At 38.7% G+C, this 19,827-nt stretch overlaps 1 protein-coding gene across 2 annotated transcripts in view; it reads right to left on the bottom strand.

The window, feature by feature from the left end:
- B3GALT1 (beta-1,3-galactosyltransferase 1) overlaps nucleotides 1-19,827 on the bottom strand; it is a 600,672-nt gene that overhangs the window by 133,307 nt on the left and 447,538 nt on the right. The window contains exon 3 of one of the 2 annotated variants that reach the window (XM_057550670.1): nucleotides 11,080-11,196. The exons of the other annotated variant lie outside the window; for it this stretch is intronic. The gene's annotated coding sequence lies outside the window, so the exon portion shown is untranslated. The remainder of the gene's footprint in view (nucleotides 1-11,079; nucleotides 11,197-19,827) is intronic. 2 annotated transcript variants of the gene reach the window in all.

Here is a 19,827-nt window from a genome sequence, read left to right as displayed (position 1 = left end):
AGAAAGGGAAGAGAGATAAAATACTTCACATATTGAAAATAGAAGGGCAGGAAAATGGCAATTGTTAATGAGGTATTTGAAAATACCTGAAAATCAAGTAAAGAAAGATGGATGGAAAACACATACAAAAAAGAAAAATCAGAAGAATTAAAGATGCAGAAACAACACAATAAAAAGAAGTCAACTGGGAACTCCTGGGTGGTCTAGTGGTTAGGACCTGGTGCCCTCACTGCAGGGGCCACTAGTTTGATCCCTGGTCAGAGAACTAAGATCCTGCAAGCTGTGTGGCCATAAATGAATGAATGAATGAATGAATGAAAAAGTAAATAAATAAAAAGAAGTCAACTAACTCTGAATACATCATCTGTCTCCTCTTTATATTATCTGCTTGATTTAACAGCAAAGAGGTCCAGCAGTGAAACTGGAGGAAATGGCTTGTTAAGGAAATTTTAAAAGAGAGCCTTTCATAATTCATACTCAGTTCTCTAAGATCCATATTTGAATACTTTTAAAGAGGGATCACTGTGGCTGTTAGGATGACATGCATAACTTTTAGTGCCCTCAGGAATAAATGGATTGTGCCGTTGATTTCCTGACCAAGGACTCACACAGACCCTCACTCAAATAATTAGTTTTTTGCTGATGTCTGGGTAATCTCTGAAGTTTTCCCACACCTATAGGCCATGTCGACAGCAACTGAAAAGTTGCTATTGCCTTAGAGCAATAACGGCCTGGAAATCGTTGTTAACTTGATGTTATAGTAGCAGCCAAAAGCAAATAAACTTGTGAATGGGTAGAAAATGAGATCAAAGACCACTGTTCCTTTTTTTTTAAATTTTACATCCCTGCTTGGGTGAATAATGACTGGACCAACATATGTTTACTTCTTTATTGACTGGCTCTAGAAAATATCACAGGGGAGTTTATTCTGCAGAACACTCCCTGGACTCATGTTTCTGAATCTTTGCAGTCAATAATAATTTTTACAGACCCACAAACATGACTCTTAGATGTCAATAAACCAATGAGTGAAACGTCCTGCCTATGCACAAGTGGGAGCGATGCTGCTTAAGGACTTGAGCAGCCTGGGCTCTTCTCTGACTCACTCTGTGACCTTGAACTTACGCTGCCTGCTTTTTACTTTCCTGGCCTGGCAAGCTGAGTAATATGACTTAGGATAAACCAGGAAATGGCAAAATGCCTGGTGCTCTCAAGTGAATTTAGTCCAGTAACATCACCATGTCAGTGGCCTTTGCCCAGCACACTGGGGGAGAAGAGGGAATGACAGGGTCTTCTGGATCCTATCAATCACCACAGAAGCTCTCCTTAAGCCCATCAGACACATGATGAAGCATCCCTATTAGCTGTGTTTGTGGGACCTGAGTCAAAGATTATCGGCTTTAAAGAATGTTGAGCTCAAGAGTAGAATGCTGTTCCTCCATTCTCACATTGACTTTACCAGCAACAAGCTCTGCACTCTTGGCAAATCATTTGAAATCTCTCTGTACCTCTGCTGTTAGTCTGTACAATGAAGCAATCATTACAGGATTGTGGCAATCAAATTGTATTGGATTGAAAGGGTTTTAGAAAGTTAGAAACTATTTAAACAAATGAGACACCAAGAGGTAGGTTACCATGATGGTTAAGAGCACACTGGAGCCAAAATTCCTGGATGAGAGACATGCAGGGTGGTATCCCTGTACGTGAATGTGTAGATGCCCACAGGCTCCCCTCCTGTGCCTGCCTCCAGGGACCTACTAATAAGAAAGTCAGGTTCTCTGGGCTTCCCTGGTGGCGCAGTGGTTGAGAATCTGCCTGCTAATGCAGGGGACACGGGTTCGAGCCCTGGTCTGGGAAGATCCCACATGCCACGGAGCAGCTGGGCCCGTGAGCCACAATTGCTGAGCCTGCGCGTCTGGAGCCTGTGCCCCGCGACGGGAGGGGCCGCGATAGAGAAAGGCCCGCGCACCGCGATGAAGAGCGGTCCCCGCACCGCGATGAAGAGTGGCCCCCGCTTGCCGCAACTGGAGAAAGCCCTCGCACGAACCGAAGACCCAACACAGCCAAAAATAAATAAATAAATAAATAAATAAATAAGAAAATCCTTAAAAAAAAAAAAAAAAAAAAAAAAAGAAAGTCAGGTTCTCTTCCCACCCCACCCAACGACTCCCTTAAAACTGCCCTCACTGGGGTCACAGATAAGCCTCCTTATGGCTAGATCCACCAGACTCTTTTCAGTCATTTACCAGCTATGTGACTTCTCTTTGCCTTACTCTTTTCTGGTATAAAATGGGAATAAAAATAGTTTCTAATAATGGTGGGTGCAAGCCTTTATACGTTTGTCCAAACCCATGGAATGCACCACATCAAGAGTGAGCCCTAATGTAAACCATGGATTTTGGGTGATAACGTTATGTCACTGTAGGTTCATCAATTGTAACACATGTACCACTTTGGCAGGGGACGTTGATAGTAGGCGAGGCTATGCATGTGTAGGGGCAGGGGGTATGTGGGAAATGTCTATACTTTCTGCTCAATTTTGCTGTGAATCTAAAACTGGTCTAAAAAATAAAAGAAAAACAGTGTCTATCTCACAGGGTGTTATGAGGATTAAAAAGTTTATATTTAAAGAGTTATAGCATACCCAACATACAGTAAAGAGCATACCATACCCAATGTATAGTAAACACTCAAAAAGTGTCAGCAGAGTTTTCATGAATCTCTCAGAGAATATTCTTTTCTTCCTCTTTATCCTTTCATTTAATTATCTTCAATGTAGGGCCACGATAGATCATCGTTATGTCAACTGAGTACCAACACTACATGAATAGGAGCAATACCTTCTATTAAAGAACATTAGGTTCTGCTTACGTAAATGACCAATTCAACTGATTCATTTGCCTCCCTTTTCTATCTCTTTCCCCCTACTTCATTCAATTATGGGTTTCCCACCAAACTGACCACATTTTAGTTCTACGCAGAAACAGTAGGGATTTACAATGGAAGCAGCTATTCTGCTGAAGTTACAGTCACACCACTATCAGATTCAGCAGTTTCCACCCCAGCAGCTTATTTCCAGGTGAAGTTAAATCCTTGCCAGTGGTAGATCTTACTGCGTGTCAGCTTCACTGCTGTGTGAAGGCTCACCAGGACTTAATTCCGGCCATGTGCTGAAAGTTTAACACTGTAATTGTCTGGAGTGAGTGCTGTGAATCCAAATAGGTTCCACGTCTAATTACGTCAGTACTACTCACAACTCTCACTGTTTGTTTTATGTGGTGCTCCAAAATGAGGAGATTTGACAGAAAGTTTTACCATAATAATTTACAATATCAATAAAGCTCATCCACATGTCCAATTTACAATTTTATGCCTCAGTGTATTCTAGTTTTGGCTACATGGGTTGTGTGGACTAAATTTACAGAAATACTCAGATCATAAAACGTCTGTTCCAATTAAAGAGATTTTGCATTTGTTTTATCACAATGGTATCAGGTTTGACATTGAACTTAGAGTTTTTATTCTTGGCCATATTCATATAGAAAAGCATTATATAAGTTGCAATTCTATGTATAAAACACTGCCCTTCCAAGTGAGCACCGCAAGGCTGAACAAGTGTTTCACCAAATCACTGTAGGTGAAAAGGAAAATGAAAGTTTGAGTAAGTTTTAACGGCTGAGGAATGGGGAAAACAAAAGTCTTGGGAAAAGACAATTGACAGTCAGGGCGAAGGGGCCTGGGGACAAAACCACTTAAGGGTAGAGAACCGTCAATCACCACGGTTCTGACTCAGAGGCATTAGCCCATGATTTTCTATAGGCAGAAAAGAAAGCAGAACAGAAAAAGAGAGGGGGGCCTCAAGATGGAAGCCTTTGGTTTTAAATCATGTTGTGCAAATGGTAGATGTCCATAGTGAAACAGACTGGTTTTCTTCATGCACAGAGAGGGTGACCTCCAATAGCCCTAGAGAATAGTCACATGAATCCTGACATTTTTAAGAAGGAGGTATTAGGAGGAGATACAATGGTGCAAAACAAAAGATGCTGGAGTTACCAACTCATCTGCAACGACAGCAAGCTAAAAGTGAGTAATCCTGACTCCATATGGTGAGAAAATCGTTCAAATGCAGGAAAGAAGGGAAAGTGCCTGGTTAGCCGTGGACATTGCTGATCTTGGGAGTACTGAGGAGATGGAGCTTCTAAAAACTGAGTCTGCAGAGAAAGACAGAGTCTGGCACACACAGCAGGTGTTCAGTATATAGTTCAGAATAAATAAATGAAGCTGTGTGTAGCATCAGTAGAATAATACTAGCTCACATTTATTTTTTGAATTTTATTTTTTTTATACAGCAGTTCTTATTAGTTATCTATTTTATACATATTAGAGTATATATCTCAATCCCAATCTCCCAATTCATCACACCACCATCACCCCCTGCTTCCCCCCCTTGGTGTCCATACGTTTGTTCTCTACATCTGTGTCTCTATTTCTGCCTCGCAAACCTTGTACCATTTTTCTAGATTCCACATATATGAGCTCACATTTACTGACTACTAATTAGGTGCAAATTTTGGTTAACTTATTTAGTCATTTGACAGATGAAAAAACAGCTTCAGAGAGATTAAATATTTGTCTGATTTAATGCAGCTCGTCACCAGTGCAGCTGAAATTCTAACCTAAGGTTGATTACAGAACATCTTAATCCTCATGGTTTAGTGGTGAAGACTGTGTTCACTGGAGCCATTTTTCCTGGGTTCAAGTCCCCACCCTACTACTTACTAGCTTGAGTGACTGACATGCTCTCTTACAACTGTTTGTTCATCTACAAAATGGGGATAATACTGGTTGGTTGCTGCGGGCTGTTTGCATTCTTCCTCCAAATTCATATGTTGAGGCCCTAATCCCCAATGTATTTAGAGATGCAACCTTTGGGAGGTAATTAGATAATGAGGTCATTAAGGTGGAGCCCCACTGATAGGATTAGTGGCCTTATAAGAAGCGGAAGGGACCTCTTTCTGCCATGTGAGAATATAGGGAGAAGGCAGCTGTCTGTGAACCAGGAACAGGGCTCCCACCAAGAACTCAATCATCCTGGCACTGTGAACTTAGACTTCCTGCCTCCAGAACTGTGAAAAAAAAATTGCTGTTTAAACCATCTCCTTGGTCTACAGGATTCCATTAGAGCAGCCTGAGCTAAGACCCTAGTACTTTCTTTCATGGGTTTGTATGAAGATTAATTGAGATAATATTTGGAAAGCACTGAGTAGAAAGTATGGTGTATTGTAAGTACTCAATAAATGTGAGCTATTGATATCTTTAAAAGCACCAGCTACTGTTTTCGTGTGTATTGCTTTCATGTGAACAGGAGCAAAATGACACATTTTTGACCAAAAACTGACAGTTGGAACATCTTTCCAGATGCTGAGATTTATTCTCTTACATGTTAAATAATAACACTTATATTTTCTATCCATAATGTCTTGTGTGGAACCCATGGACAGACACAGGCAGCGCTGTGTGACTTGAAGGACATGACATTTGGAGCCAGAAGACCTACTTCAATCTCAACTCTGTGAGTGGCTGTGTAGCCTTCAACAAACCAGTTATATCTTTAAGCCTCAGTCTCCACCTTGGTAAAAGAGTTCCGAATAATACCCCTGTCAGGTGATGATAGGTTTGAAAGTATTTTGTAAACTGTAAAGCACTGTACAAATATTAGTAATTATGTTCACACCGTGAGAAGGTTTGAAAAAAAACAAGAAAACAACACATTGCTAGTGAAGTTTGAAGAGCTTTCTAATTTGGGAGTCATTGCCAACGCCATTAAGAACCGAGACACACTGTACTAAATTTAGCTTAAAACAAACAAAAAATGAAATGTGATTCAACCTCAAAAAAGATGTATCTTGTTATGCATGAAGAAAGGACTCTGAAATAGAGTCACAGAAACCTAGAGAGCAACATTGTGGACGGGCGACCCAGTGGTTATAGTAAATCAGAAAATAGAGTTGAGCTTTTCCAATGTCATGCAGCGTTTAAAAGTGCAGTTCTATTTTAGGCTTTTCTCAAGAGAAAGTGGGCTCCTTTCTTCCTTTTAGAATCTAGACAATGCTGGTCTAGTACCCTTCTGGGCACTGCAGGTCAGCTATAAGGCCAGGATGCCTCATTCACCACACACACACACACACACACACCCTCGGGAGTTTGTCTATGAAGAAGAAATAGGGTCTAATTGGAGACCTGGGGCTGGGGTGGTGGGCTCTTGGCCACAGCCCACAGCTCTGCAGGTCAGTGGAATGCCCCTGAGCTCTTTTCACTCTTTTCATCAAAGGGATTTTGCCCACTTTACCTCTGTACGTGATTCTTTTGGATTTGCTTGAATCTGATCTGAATCTCAGTACACAGTAAGCAGGTTGGAAGGAGAGACCATTGAGAATACATTAGAGAAGATGGAGGGATACGATGATTGATGAAAATGAATCACAGTATTTGGTAAGGCAACATGTTGAAAAATAAACCCAGACTTGTGGTTGCCAAGGGGGGCGGTACAGGGGAGGGAAGAATTGAAAGTTTGGGGTTAGTTGATGCAAATTATTATATATAGAATGGATAAACAACAAGGTCCTAGTGTATAGCACAGGGAACTATATTCAATATCCTGTGATAAACCAGAATGGAAAAGAATACGAAAAAGAATGTAAATATACATATAACTGAATCACTTTGCTGTACAGCAGAAGTTAACACAACACTGCAAATCAACTATACTTCAAAAAAAAAAAAAACTTAAAAAAGGATTTAAAGAAAAGCCTCAGACACGGGGAGAGGGAAAGATATATGGATCAGACGATTGTTACTCTCAGCAGAAGTTTCCATGTCTGCCCCTGGTGAGGTGTGTCCCTGTACACAATTGCAGGCTGTCACCCTCCTCTTATACTAATGAATACAATCACTGAGCCGGTGCTTCAGGGGCCCACACACTCCTTCCACTTTCCAGATCTCTTCCCTAACTCTGTGGCATCATCCTTGTGTTCACCATTTGCACCTGCCATTTTACAGCAGAGAAAGGGTAGTGGTGAGGGTGTCAGATTATGCGTGCTGATCAGCTGAATCCCTAGTACATATTAAGACACCATCCTTGAAACAATTCAACAGTTACTAAGCAGATGAGTAACCTGTGACTTATGTTGCCTGCGTGTGCAGATGCAGTGTATACAAAGAGAGGGGTTTCTGCTTATCTGTGTGCCACCTCAGTTCAGCTATTTGTAATGGCGCCACAATATACGCTGAATTTTAACTTAACTTTGTACTTCTAATTGTCATTGTAGCTGTTATTTTACTCGTCTTAAAATATACTTAGATACAGCTTTGACATGAAAAATATTGTGTATGCAGAAGGTTATGTCTGCTGCATACCAGACAATGCAATTCAAGGCACTAGAAATAGCCAAATCTCAGGAATAGATTATAGGATTTTCAAAGCCAGGAGAAGCTAGTGTGGCTGATTCACACATCATGAAGGACTCTCACTCAGGCACTAACTCATCAAAAGCTTCTGGCTAACTTTCAAGAAAAGCTGTCTAACTTTCATCCATTTATAACACAAGTGAGCAAAAACCAAAACTAAATAGAGCCAAAAACAAGCGTATGTGGCTTTTGGGGTCCTGTGATTTGCCTCAAAATTTTAATATCAACCCTAAGACTGGGAAATGTCAAGATGAAGATCCTGTGTTATGAGAAGTGTCCTGTCACTGGGAAGCAATGCAGAACTGTTGGTGGCCAGTGTGGCAAACAAACTTATGACCATGAATGATGGAGACCACTTTCTTTCATTTCTTTTTCCCATTTGGAATGGGACTGTCTATAAGGGTTATCCTATGCCTGTCCCACCACCGTAATTTGGAAATAGATAACTTTTTTTCTAGTTTAGCAGGTCCATAGATGAAGAGGAAATTTGCTCTATGATGGAACATAGCCAGCCTCACATCTACTTGATTTAGGTGATTTACACAATGAGATTTAGGACTTTTAAGCCAATGTTATTTAGATGAGATTTTAGGCTTACATTGATGCTGTGCTGGGTTGAGACTTGGGAGGATGTTGGGGTAGGATGTATTTGCATGTAGGATGGATGGGAATCTTTGGGGACCAGAGGATGGACTGTGGTAAGTTGAAAAAAACTGGCACTCCCTCCAAATACGTATTTTCTTTCTAATCCTCAGAACCTGTGAATATTACCTTATATGACAAAACAGTGGTTATTACCTTATACAGCAAACAATATGATTAAATTAAGGATCTTGAGACTAGGTGTCTAACTTGGGTTATCTGACAGTACCCCTAAAAATTTCACAAGTATGCTTATTCGAGAGGGGCAAAGGGAATTTTGAGATACACACACACACATAGAGTGGAGAAGGCATTATGAAGACTGAAATGATGTAGCTACAGTCCAAAGAACACCTGCATCCACCACAAGCTAGAAGAGGCAAGGAACGGTTTCTGCCTAGAACCTCAGGAGAAAGTTCAGTCCTGTCAAAAACCTTGATTTTAGACTTCTGGCCTCCAGAACTGTGAGGTAATAAATTTCTGTTTTTTTAAATTATCAAGTTTGTGGTAATTTGTTTCAGCAGCCCCAGGAAACTAATGCAGAAGACAGGGACATATAATAGTACAGTATGGCATTATCAGGACTTAGGAAGTAAAAACATAAAAATTAAAAATACACTGTAGTATAAATGCTATTTTAATTTAAAAGTAGAATGAATGAATGAATGAACAAATAAATAAATAAAAGAAATGCATGTGGAAGACAATATGTCTTGGTTGCTTGGGTAGCTTAAACAACAGAATTTTTTTCTCATAGCTCTGGAGACTTGAAGTTTGAAATCAGGGTAGAGCATGGTTGGTTTCTGGTGAGAGCTCTTTCTGACCTGCAGTTTTCTTACCGTGTCCTCACATGGGAAAGAGGGAAAGAGAGAGCCCGGATTTCTTCCTCTTTTTAAAAAGACACTAATCTCATTAGGAGGGCCCCACCCTCATGACCTCATCTAAACCTAAGTACCTCCCAAAGGCCCCACCTCCTAACACCATCACACTGGGGGTGGGGGATGGCTAGAACTTCAACACATGAATTTTGGGGAGTGTAAACATTCAGTCTACAATACCATATAACATGGTGTTTCTGAAAACTGAGAGTTTAGGTGATATTTAATCACATTTTTCATATTTATATAGTGGGACATAAACATTTAACCCTTTGTTGATATGAAAGTAGCTCTTAACCTTGAATTGATCATTAGACCTATTCAGAGTGGGGAATACAGTGCTCTCCAGGAAAGAACACAGGCAACTCTCTTACTTCACAGGGATTAAAGGGTATGTTCTAAAGGAAAGAATTTATTGTCCTTGAGAAGAAGAAAACATTTTTTTTCTTTTATTAATGGTGTCAACTCTGGATTTAGTAGATTTTCAAATATTTCCAGATAACCCAAGAATCACTAATGATAAGGGAATAGGGCTTTGGGGGGAAGAGAATAAAGGGATGAAAGTATGAAGAAAAGGGAGGCTGAGGAAGAAGGGTAAAGGGAGAGGGAGTCCCAGCCGGGCAAGTGGTGTGACAATGGCCACTGCTAGGGGACAATGCTGAACCACAGTATGCTAAAGGCATGACCAATACTTACAAAGGGGCACTGTTTTAGGGTCCCAGGAACACTTTGGAGCAGGTCTAGAGATCAGGCTACCAGGTCTTTGGGTGGGTACTTGACCACAGGAGTGGAAGCCATGCCTGGCAGATTCTGAAAGTCCCTGTCCCACCACCATCCAGTGACCTTAGGACATGCCCAGGTACTTTAAAAGTAAAAAGAACCTTTGGGTATTGGGGAGATAGTAAGGACAACCTTTGACTGCTGTACTTCGCAGTTAAAATGAAGCCCTCAACTTGGGATAGAGCAGGATGGATGTTCTCTTTCACATTTTTTTTTTAACAGTGGATATATAATACTTTAAAAATAAGAAAAACCGTACAAAAAGAAAAGAAAAGCCCTATAAAATGAGGTAAAAGAGGATTCTATATATCTACCAAAGGCCATTTGTTGAATATTTTAAAAGAAGGATGAGGAAAACTCATCAATGGCATCACATCATTTGTAAAAGGCTAGCTGGCTAGTCAAGTAAGTGCTTAGCCCAGAGTCAGTTCTCTGAGTCCTGGGACTTTAAAATTAGAAGACGCTGAAGATTAAGAGAAACTAGAAAATGAGCTCTAAAAGTACGAACAAAAGCTGATGGAGATAATCACTGATAGCTCCCAAAGGACAAAGATTAAATCCATCACTTGTAAAACTTTACTTCACACTGGGGCTTTGGGGCTTTGTGTTGTTAATGATATCTCTTAAACTCAAAAAAAGTATAGATGCCTGTGCTGGGCAATGAGCTTCTGGCCTAGAGCAAATCACTGTGATTTAATTGCCTGTTACCTGGTATAGGCAAAGGGGTTAGATGTTTATGATGACATAGCTTTATACCTGCACTCAATCAGTTGGTTTGTGAAGAACATATACCTTCTCTACCCTCAGTCAAGGGTGAATGAACGTGGGACATAGAAATGATAGAGTGCCTACATCAAAGAGATATTAAAGACCAAATGCTGAATGTTGCTTACATGTAGATAGCAATGAATTGAAAGATGCCTGAAATTCTTTTAGACTGCATTCTGCAAGGCACTAGGTATAGAGTCAGATAGACCTAAAGATGAAACTGCTTCTGCCACATACTCGTTATGCTAAGTTGGACATGTTATTAACTTCTTGGAGTCTTGGTTCTCTTGACTATAAATTGGGGGATAATGATATCTATCCCATGGGGATGTTGTGAATGTTAATTAGACAAAGGATCTAAAGTATTTAACCCAGTGCACTTCGTAAATCCAGTCACTATTGTTCTTTGATGGTACATCACCAAATGTGAGCTTTGTCAAATTGCAAGTCTATGAGGGAAAAATGCTATGGGGCAAGGTGGTTTCTCCTGTCATCATTAAATCATGCTTACTGTTTACTCTTAAGGTGAGTAAGGCTCACTTACTGTTTACTCTTAAGGTGAGTAAGGCTGCTGCTTTGTCTCAGGCAGGGCAGTGTGCCTGGACAAGTGAAGGCCAAGCCAGGAGCAGAGGCGGGTGTGCAGATTCATGAGAAGATAAGGCTGCAAAGAAAGAGAGAAGCAGGTAGGGAGTAAGGCTGGCAATATTAACTTGCAGTGTAAGGCTTCTGGGTATGAAAAACATAAGCACCATGTCAAGAAATAATCACAACAAGACTCACACAGAAGCTTGATATTCTAGAAATACTTGGAAGTAGGACAGACCTAAGCTTGCAAAGCAGTCTGAAAAATGATGCCCTGAGATGAGCACCATGGATAGCTCCAAGGGAAGCCATTTCTTCCTCCCTGAAAAGGCGGCAACTCAGGATTGTTCAAACCAATTTTATGGAGAAGCCAACAACTCTCTTCCTTAAAGGACCAAGATCTATTAAGGCATATTTGATCCCTAACACCAGATATCTATTCAATATTTCTAAATATGTCAGTAACAGCATAATATGTGAACAGAGCTGTTGAGAATTGGTTCTCTCTTGGAGAGAAGTAGATCTACTGTGACCTTAATTGGTTTGATTTAGGGTTGCTCTTCATTCTTGGAGATCCTGAACAATTCAAGGTTTTATCAGGAAGGTTCCCACCTCCCTTAACACTAACACAATGTTGACATTTAGGGTTGGTGGTAGGTCAACTGTAGAATGTTTCAACCTTGTGAGATCATGAGTGTGGGAGAGGGCTCCCATTCTGGGGCCATATTTATTCCAGTCCATTAGGGAGTCTAGCCACACTATTGCTAAGGGTTCATAAAGGGGTGGATATAAATTCTGCTCTACTTTCTGTGTACCCATGGGAAAGTCATTTGGTCCTTCTTACCGTCATCTGAAAGATAAAGGGATTGAACTATAACATCTTAAGGGAGATAAGAAGTTCCATTATGATGAAGTAATTTGGTTTAAAATTATTCATTCAGAGACTCCAGAGATGCAAAATATATCCCTGAGGAAAAAGACAAGAGCTGCAAAGGTATATATATAGAATCAGAATTCAACCAAGAACGTCCAGGACACAAAAATTAAAGTATCATTGGCAAGGGGATGAAAGAAACATAATGTGTTTGGCTGCAAAGTACTATGGTGTCTTAGAACTGGGACAAGGTCTTCTCAGATCTTCTACACCAGGAATTGGTAGAAATACCAAGGCTTCACGTTAGAGGTTTGAACTGACTGTTGTCCTCCAAGTTTCAAGGCTTCTAGATGACAGAATGTTGGGTTTTATAAAGTCCAAAGGGCAGTACATCAGAACATAGGAGCAGGCTGTGGGCTAAAATGACCCTGCTGGGACACACAGGCTTTGAATTATAGGAACCCCTCTGACAAAGCAGTGTCTGGCTGATGGGTTTTTATGATTTCTTGGAGAAAGGATTCTCATTGTGATTTCTGAATAATTAAACTGGGGCTCCTCAGTTGTCAGGTTCTCCAACAATTGGATGAAATAAGGCCTTGTATTTTCTGGAGCAGAGGTTTTCAAAGTGTGGTCCTTGGATCCCTGTGTGTCTCTGACACCATTTTAGGAGGTCAATAAGATCCATCCTTTTCCAACTACATATTTCTATGTGGCCTGATTTTCTTCTTAAACTTCAACCAAAATAACAGATCACAATAAATTGACTGCAAGAGCAGATATGAGAATCCAGTTGTTTTCTATTGGGCCAGACAGTATTGAGATTTGCTAAAATATTAAACTGTACCATCTCCTCCCTAATTTGTTTTGGAAAATGTAGTTATTTTCTTTTAAAAAGATGCTATTTATTTTTAATATGTAATGACTTTATTGCTCCTTAAAATTAATTAAACAAAAATGTTAAACATCTTTCAATTTTAATATCTAATATGGTAAATATTGATAAATATAACCTACATAATAAAAAGCCCTTTGGGAGGCTTCAATAGTTTTTAAGAGGGTAAAGAGATAAAAATGTCTGAAGCCCTGTTTCAGAGGCATCAGAATTCAAGTGTTTCTGAATAGGTAATCAGTCTTTTAATAACAGTAAAAGTGAGCAAAGATTCTTGGTTTCTAAGTTTCTATGAGATGTTAAGTTGTCTGGGAGATATGGGTATTCAGATATTTACTTCGTTTGATGTGGGCTGACCCATCAGCCACATGAGGGCCTCCCTTCAGGGTTTGGACTCTCTCCACCGTGGACTGGCTTTGAGCTTGGGAGTGAATCTTGAGAGACAGTATTAGTGGGCATCACACTATTCACCTACGTTTCTGCCTATAGAATAACCCAGTGATGAAAGCGTCTTGCAACCAGTCATGATTGGATTAAATGAAGAAAAACTTAGGATAAATGCAAGGAAAATCTCTCTACTGATGCTAGTGAGAAATATTACGTTTTAAAATATTATCTTTAGGTAACTGGTTGAAGTTTTATCACTTAAATGTATCAAATGTAAAATTCTCTCTCAATATTTCACTCGTGTGTAGTTTACGGGAAACAGTAAACAATATTGTTAAGCTTTATTTTTGGAGCAAAAAGATTTATGACTATGGGCAAATCTCAGTATAAACTGACTAACTGAGATGAAGTCCAAACTAAATATATGAAAATAAATTCAGAATGGAAATACTTTCAAATAAAATGTTAACAGATGAAATTTTAATGCTTTGGAATACACTTCATATTTCTAGCTAATACACAATGGAATTTAAAATATATATATATTACTGGGCTTAATTTAATGAAAGCAAAACTCTTGCTTTGCAATTTAGAACAAGTTATTTGGTTTCCCTGTTATCACATCTACTAAATAAGGAGAATGAATCAATAATCATCAGCTCTACATTCATTCATATGTAGGACAAGTAGGTTTCTTAAGTATATTTTGTTCTCTCAGGTAGTAAAACATGTCACCTGCTGTCTTATAATTCTTTTTGTTTACCCTTTAAACTATTTTTACTACAAGGTTCAAAGGCAAGATTCATCACAATCTTAGATCAATCATCACAAAATAGTGAATGGTGACATCAGTTCAGTGACATTTTATAGAAGATCTCAAGAATATCTTTACAGAAAATAATAGTATTTCAGGCAAGAGTAGAATTTTTACCCTTAAAGAATTTAGATTTTTTTCAATAAAAAATTTTTGGACTCACTTGATCATTGAGTATTTTTTTCCCACATTTTGCTGGGTTATCTTGGGGGTGGTGGGAGTGGAGTAGAGATAGAGGTGAGGGAAAGCAATAATTCTTGGGCCAATTCAATTTTTATTTATCTGGTTTACTGAAACTTGTGGCATGTGATTTAGGAATTTCAGTTTTCACTACTTCTGGGTTTCATCCAATTTTAAACAACTCTTTCTTAAATTTTCTTGTTCCCAAAGCAGTGGAATAAAAATCTTATCAAAGACCATGCTAATTCAAATCCATCAGCTTATAGCTTGTCTACCATGCTACTTACTGCATTTTAAGTAACCAATTACTATTTAAAATTCTGGCTTCAGTGGTATTAAGGAAATGTAGGAGTCATGAACTCTGTATGATTACAAAGAACTTGAATTCTCATTAAAGGACATAGAAAGTTAATTAAAAGCTAATTAAAAGGAATGAAAATTTTCGAATATCTGATATTCTCTACTTATTCAGTACATCTGGAAAGTTGAAAACTGATCAATGTCTAGTAAAAGACACTAAAGTCGTCCTCTTGGGGTAATTTAAGTCTCTTGACTTTGAGAAAAAGGGTCAATTGTTTATATAACATAATCCACTCACATCATATCAAAAGGAGGAAGGAATACTCAGTCTGTAATGTATTGTATAGATTCATTAACTTCAAAGTAGCTGTGCAGGGAATTCTCTAATACAAATGGAATTTATATTTACATTACAGTACATCAGTACTGTAGCCTACATCAAAGCCTATAATTATTATGCAAAGATTCCAAGTAAACAAGTATTGGTACTACAATTAACATTTAAGAAGAGTAATTAGTTAACTCCTTTATCCTTTTTACACAAAACAGATTTCTTTTTTTCAACAAAAGCAACATAGAAAGAATCCTACATCCAATGGTAATATTTGTGAAGAAGACAATCAAAATAACAAAAAAGAATTTATCCTTAGTGAAAGAATGGGGACACATAAGCCTACCCCAAAAGAGATGAGAAGTTGAAAATAATGCAAATAATATGACAAATGCTATCCCTGCCTGCTCTCAACCTCTATTTTACTACAGGACTGGATTTCATCTGCCTACAGGACCAGCCCTGCCCAGGTTCAAAGCCACTGCTGCCTGATGGCCACGGTGTATGTGTAGCCCTGCCAGCTGTAAGTCTTGAGATGTGTCAGCCACAGGTGGATCCCTGAGAATGTACTGTGATTTCCTCTTCTGTCTCCTGAGTAGGATCTTTCCTGTCTTGAAACCTTGGCTTGGGCCCCGACACTCTGCAAAGCTTTCCCCAATTTTCTCCTCCCTTCCTCATTTTGAGGTCTGATTCTTGTCCTACCAAGTCCCAGCTGCTTCCTGGATTCTAGTTCCTATAGGCTGCTGCTCATCCAGAAAACACACACCGTTACACTTCTCTTAAGATGTACCTGTTGTTTTCTGACAAGGGAAAAATCCTAATTTATGCTGTTATTTTCTGCTTCTGCCCTTGTCTGTCCACAAAAGGAATTTCTACAATGGAGAATGATCAAAGGCAGTACAGACAGTGAGAGACACAAACTCTCCCTTTTCTGCAACGCTTCAGCTGCTCACAAACTGTTACCCTTTCCTCTGCTTTAACTGTATGTAAACCTGCTAAATCCTTTCCTGTTGTCCTTAGCTCCTCCAAGTAGGAGCTATGATCAGATACCAAAACTTCCTGGTTGCATGAAATAAATTTTCTGTAACTGTGTATTTGCTCTAGCACATAAACTAAATTGTCTGTAACAGAGTGTATTTTCAATGATGAATCACACCTGCAGAGCACTTTGTGGCTGAAATGTGTGAGAGAGAGAGAGGGAGAGAAGGGGAAGGAGTGGGAGGGAGGGGAGGGAAGAGAGAAAGAGACAGAGAATGCCCAAGAATAACAATAACAAAGCACAAACAGAAAGTTAATCCCACAGCATGGCTCCTGTGATGTCCTCAATATATCCTCCAAGTGGATGGTGCATCCTTCGCTTCTCCTCTCTAGGGTAACTTTTAGAATAATGTACTCTTAGTGCATAAAGGGCAGGAGCCTGCCAGTCAGAAAGCCCCATATAATATATTCAGTCAAAAATTAACCAAACCAAAAGTTCAAGAATGGTAATAAGGAGGGTAAATGGGCAGCAGAGGAATTTTCTCTAGGAGGAAATTTAAATAATGTCACTCCAATGCATCATTTCCAAGACCAAAGTCTGGTTTCAACAGCATTGCATATACTTATTGGGTAAGTGAGCAAGTGAGGGAGGGAAGGAGGGAGGGAGTGAATGGGGTGAGAGCCAAGAATTCCCAGAAATTCCAAGTCCTGTCCCTGGAATTCTTCCTTGGTGACTATGCCACTGTGTATAACAGGCTTCTTTTTGTTGAACTCCCCAACTGGGATTCACTTCATGGATGCCTTGCAAGTTGAATGACCCCAGTATTTTAATGCAAGAGGTGTCTGAGAGCGATTGAGTTTAGTATCATTTATAGTCATCAGAATAGAAATTGAGAATAATTTCCAGTGTCCAGATGTTGGGCATGATGTAGGTGAAACATTCAGACAATTGAATGTTTAACTTCCATCCAGATGTTTTAGCTGGTATTTCCATAATATACCCTCTACCAGCAAAAAACAAATAGTGAGTAAATTAATAAGAAGCCAATATAAAACCACAAAAATAAACAAAAAGTGATTTTACCATAAAAAGCCAATTACTAAATAGCAAATGCTGAGATAAAACAAGTATTATGTTTATCAAAATGGTCTAACCTGCTGTATCTCCAGAGTTGCACTACCAAGAAAACCCATTAAAAAAATCACATTTTAATCATAACCTCAGATGGAAAAGGGAAATAGGTGCTAGAAGTTTAGGCATGGAGTAACGTTGGTTTTCACGCATGAGTTTCAGTAATGCAGTTGTACTGACGGCACAATTCACTGGGCAAAGCAAGCAGAAGTACAGCTCACTTTGGTCAAGAACTGTGGCTACTTCTTTCCATTCACTAATTAAACTTAGTGAAGTCTGGAAACCAAGCCAGACTTCTTACACTTTCTTACCACCTTTATCACTCATTGTTCTGATAAGAATCAGGCCTCTCAAACAGAGTGGATTTGTACAGTGTTCCTCTGTAGGTAAGCAGTAAGGACTAGGATTCTGCTATAATACATGGCAATCACAGAAATGAATCCTATTTTCTTTAGATTTGATAAGTTTATCTTAAATTATGTGATATGAACTTTGGTGCAAAAACATACTTGTAATCATGTAGTGTTTATTATTACTGCTCTAGCACACCAAGAACAAATTCACTGAATTTGCCTGTACATCAAACATTATATTATTTGATAAAATAATAACTAAAGTAGCAAAACATGTCATTTAAAAAATATCTCAAGGGCTTCCCTGGTGGCGCAGTGGTTGAGAATCTGCCTGCTAATGCAGGGGATACGGGTTTGAGCCCTGGTCTGGGAAGATCCCACAAGCCGTGGAGTAACTGGGCCCGTGAGCCACAACTACTGAGCCTGCGCGTCTGGAGCCTGTGCTCCGCAATAAGAGAGGCCACGATAGTGAGAGGCCCGCGCACCACGATGAAGAGTGGTCCCCGCTTGCCGCTACTAGAGAAAGCCCACGCACAGAAACGAAGACCCAACACAGCCAAAAATAAATAAATAAATAAAATTAAAAAAAACAAAACAAAACGAGCTCTCTTAAAAAATATCTCAAAACCATGCAAATAGAGATTATCATACTAAGTGAAGTAAGTCAGAAAGAGAAAGACAAATACCATATGATATCACTTATATGTGGAATCTAAAATATGACACAAATAAACTCATCAATGAAACAGAAACAGACTCATGGACATAGAGAACAGACTTGTGGTTGCCAAGGAGGAGGGGGTTAGAGGAGGGATGCAGTGGGAGGTTGGGGTTAGCAGATGCAAACTACTGTATATAGAATGGATAAACAACAAGGTCCTACTGTATAGCACAGGGAACTATATTCAATATCCTATGATAAACCATAATGGAAAAGATATAAAAAAGGATGTATATATATATATATATAACTGAATCACTTTGCTGTACAGCAGAAATTAACACAACATTGTAAATCAACTACACTTCAATAAAAAAATGAAAAAAAATCTCAACACACACACACACACACACACTGGACAAAAAACACAGAAAATGAGTAAAATCAAGTTAAATGAAAGTCTTGGAGCCTGGGATAATTTCAGACTTCCTCTGAGTAGGGATGCTTTGGTAGCATCAATATAAAATCTATAAAAAATATATACATGTGAAAACACACAGATAATAGGTTTGTTAGGATGATGAAATTACCTGTTTTCCAATGTATTTTCCAAACACTCTATACTATTTTTATGTCATTTTACAGTAACAATAATTAATTATAAAATGAATTGGAATTCATTTTTAAATTCCTAGTTCAAATAGCCCCCCCTTACAAGAAAACTTTCATAATACCTTATTTACATCTTATTTTTTGAATTTATATATGTTCTAGCATTACAGTTATTAGTTTGCTTGTAATAAGTTAATAAGTTGTGCATTAATTTGGTCCTAGATTTTGGGAATGAGCATAAGAATTTGTAAATAGATTCTGGGTGCCATTAATAGTAAGTATTACAACTAAAATTTGGGGATGCATATACTTGTTTTTCTATTCTGCTCAGAAGGGACAACAATTGCCATGTGTACACCTGCAAAAATCATGGGGCTTCCTTCTCCAATGACTAACTTTTATCTAATATTTCCATATGGACATTCTTTATTCTAAATGGTCACTAATTTCACCCTTTGATGTGGTATTTTTTCTATTGATAGCAGATAAATTATTCATTTGTTATTTAAACAAATTTAACTTTGAACCTAGTATTTCCTAAATCTTTGCTACTAGAGATGGGGTCACTCCCAACAGGACGTAATACTTTTTTCTAGAGTTTGAAATGCGGACAACCCCACCCCTCAAAGAAACACATGTGCCATAGAAACTACAACAAGGATCTGGAAGAATAACAAAAGGGAAAGGGCCTTGATTCAAGTCCAAGTTTTCCCAAGTAAGCACAGAGTAAACTAATTTGTTAGAGATGAGTTTTATATAGCTAGTGAGTTTGTATTCAGCCACATTCAGAGTAAAAGTTGTACACAATGACCAAGTAGTTCAACATTTGAAAATCAGTTAATATAATTCATATCAACAGCCTAAAAAAGAAAATCACATCATTAGGTCAATAGATACAGAAAAAAAAATTGATAAAATCCCATTCATGATAAAAACTCTTGGGAAACTAGGAATAGAGGGGAACTTCCTCAACTTGATAAACAATATCCACAAAAAAAATCTACAGCTCACATCATATTTCATGGTGAGAAACTTGAAGGTTTCTCACTAAGATCACGTGCAAGACAAGGATGTGCCCTTTCACCTCTCCTTTTCAACTCTGTACTGGAAGTTCTAGCTAATGCAATAAGACAAGTAAAGGAAATAAAAGGTATACATACTTGAACAGAAGAAATAAAACTGTTTTTGTTGTCAGATGA

Source organism: Balaenoptera acutorostrata, chromosome 8 (assembly GCF_949987535.1).
Source record: "Balaenoptera acutorostrata chromosome 8, mBalAcu1.1, whole genome shotgun sequence".
NCBI classification, from domain to species: Eukaryota; Metazoa; Chordata; class Mammalia; order Artiodactyla; family Balaenopteridae; genus Balaenoptera; species Balaenoptera acutorostrata.
This window is presented reverse-complemented; position numbering and strand designations above follow the sequence as displayed.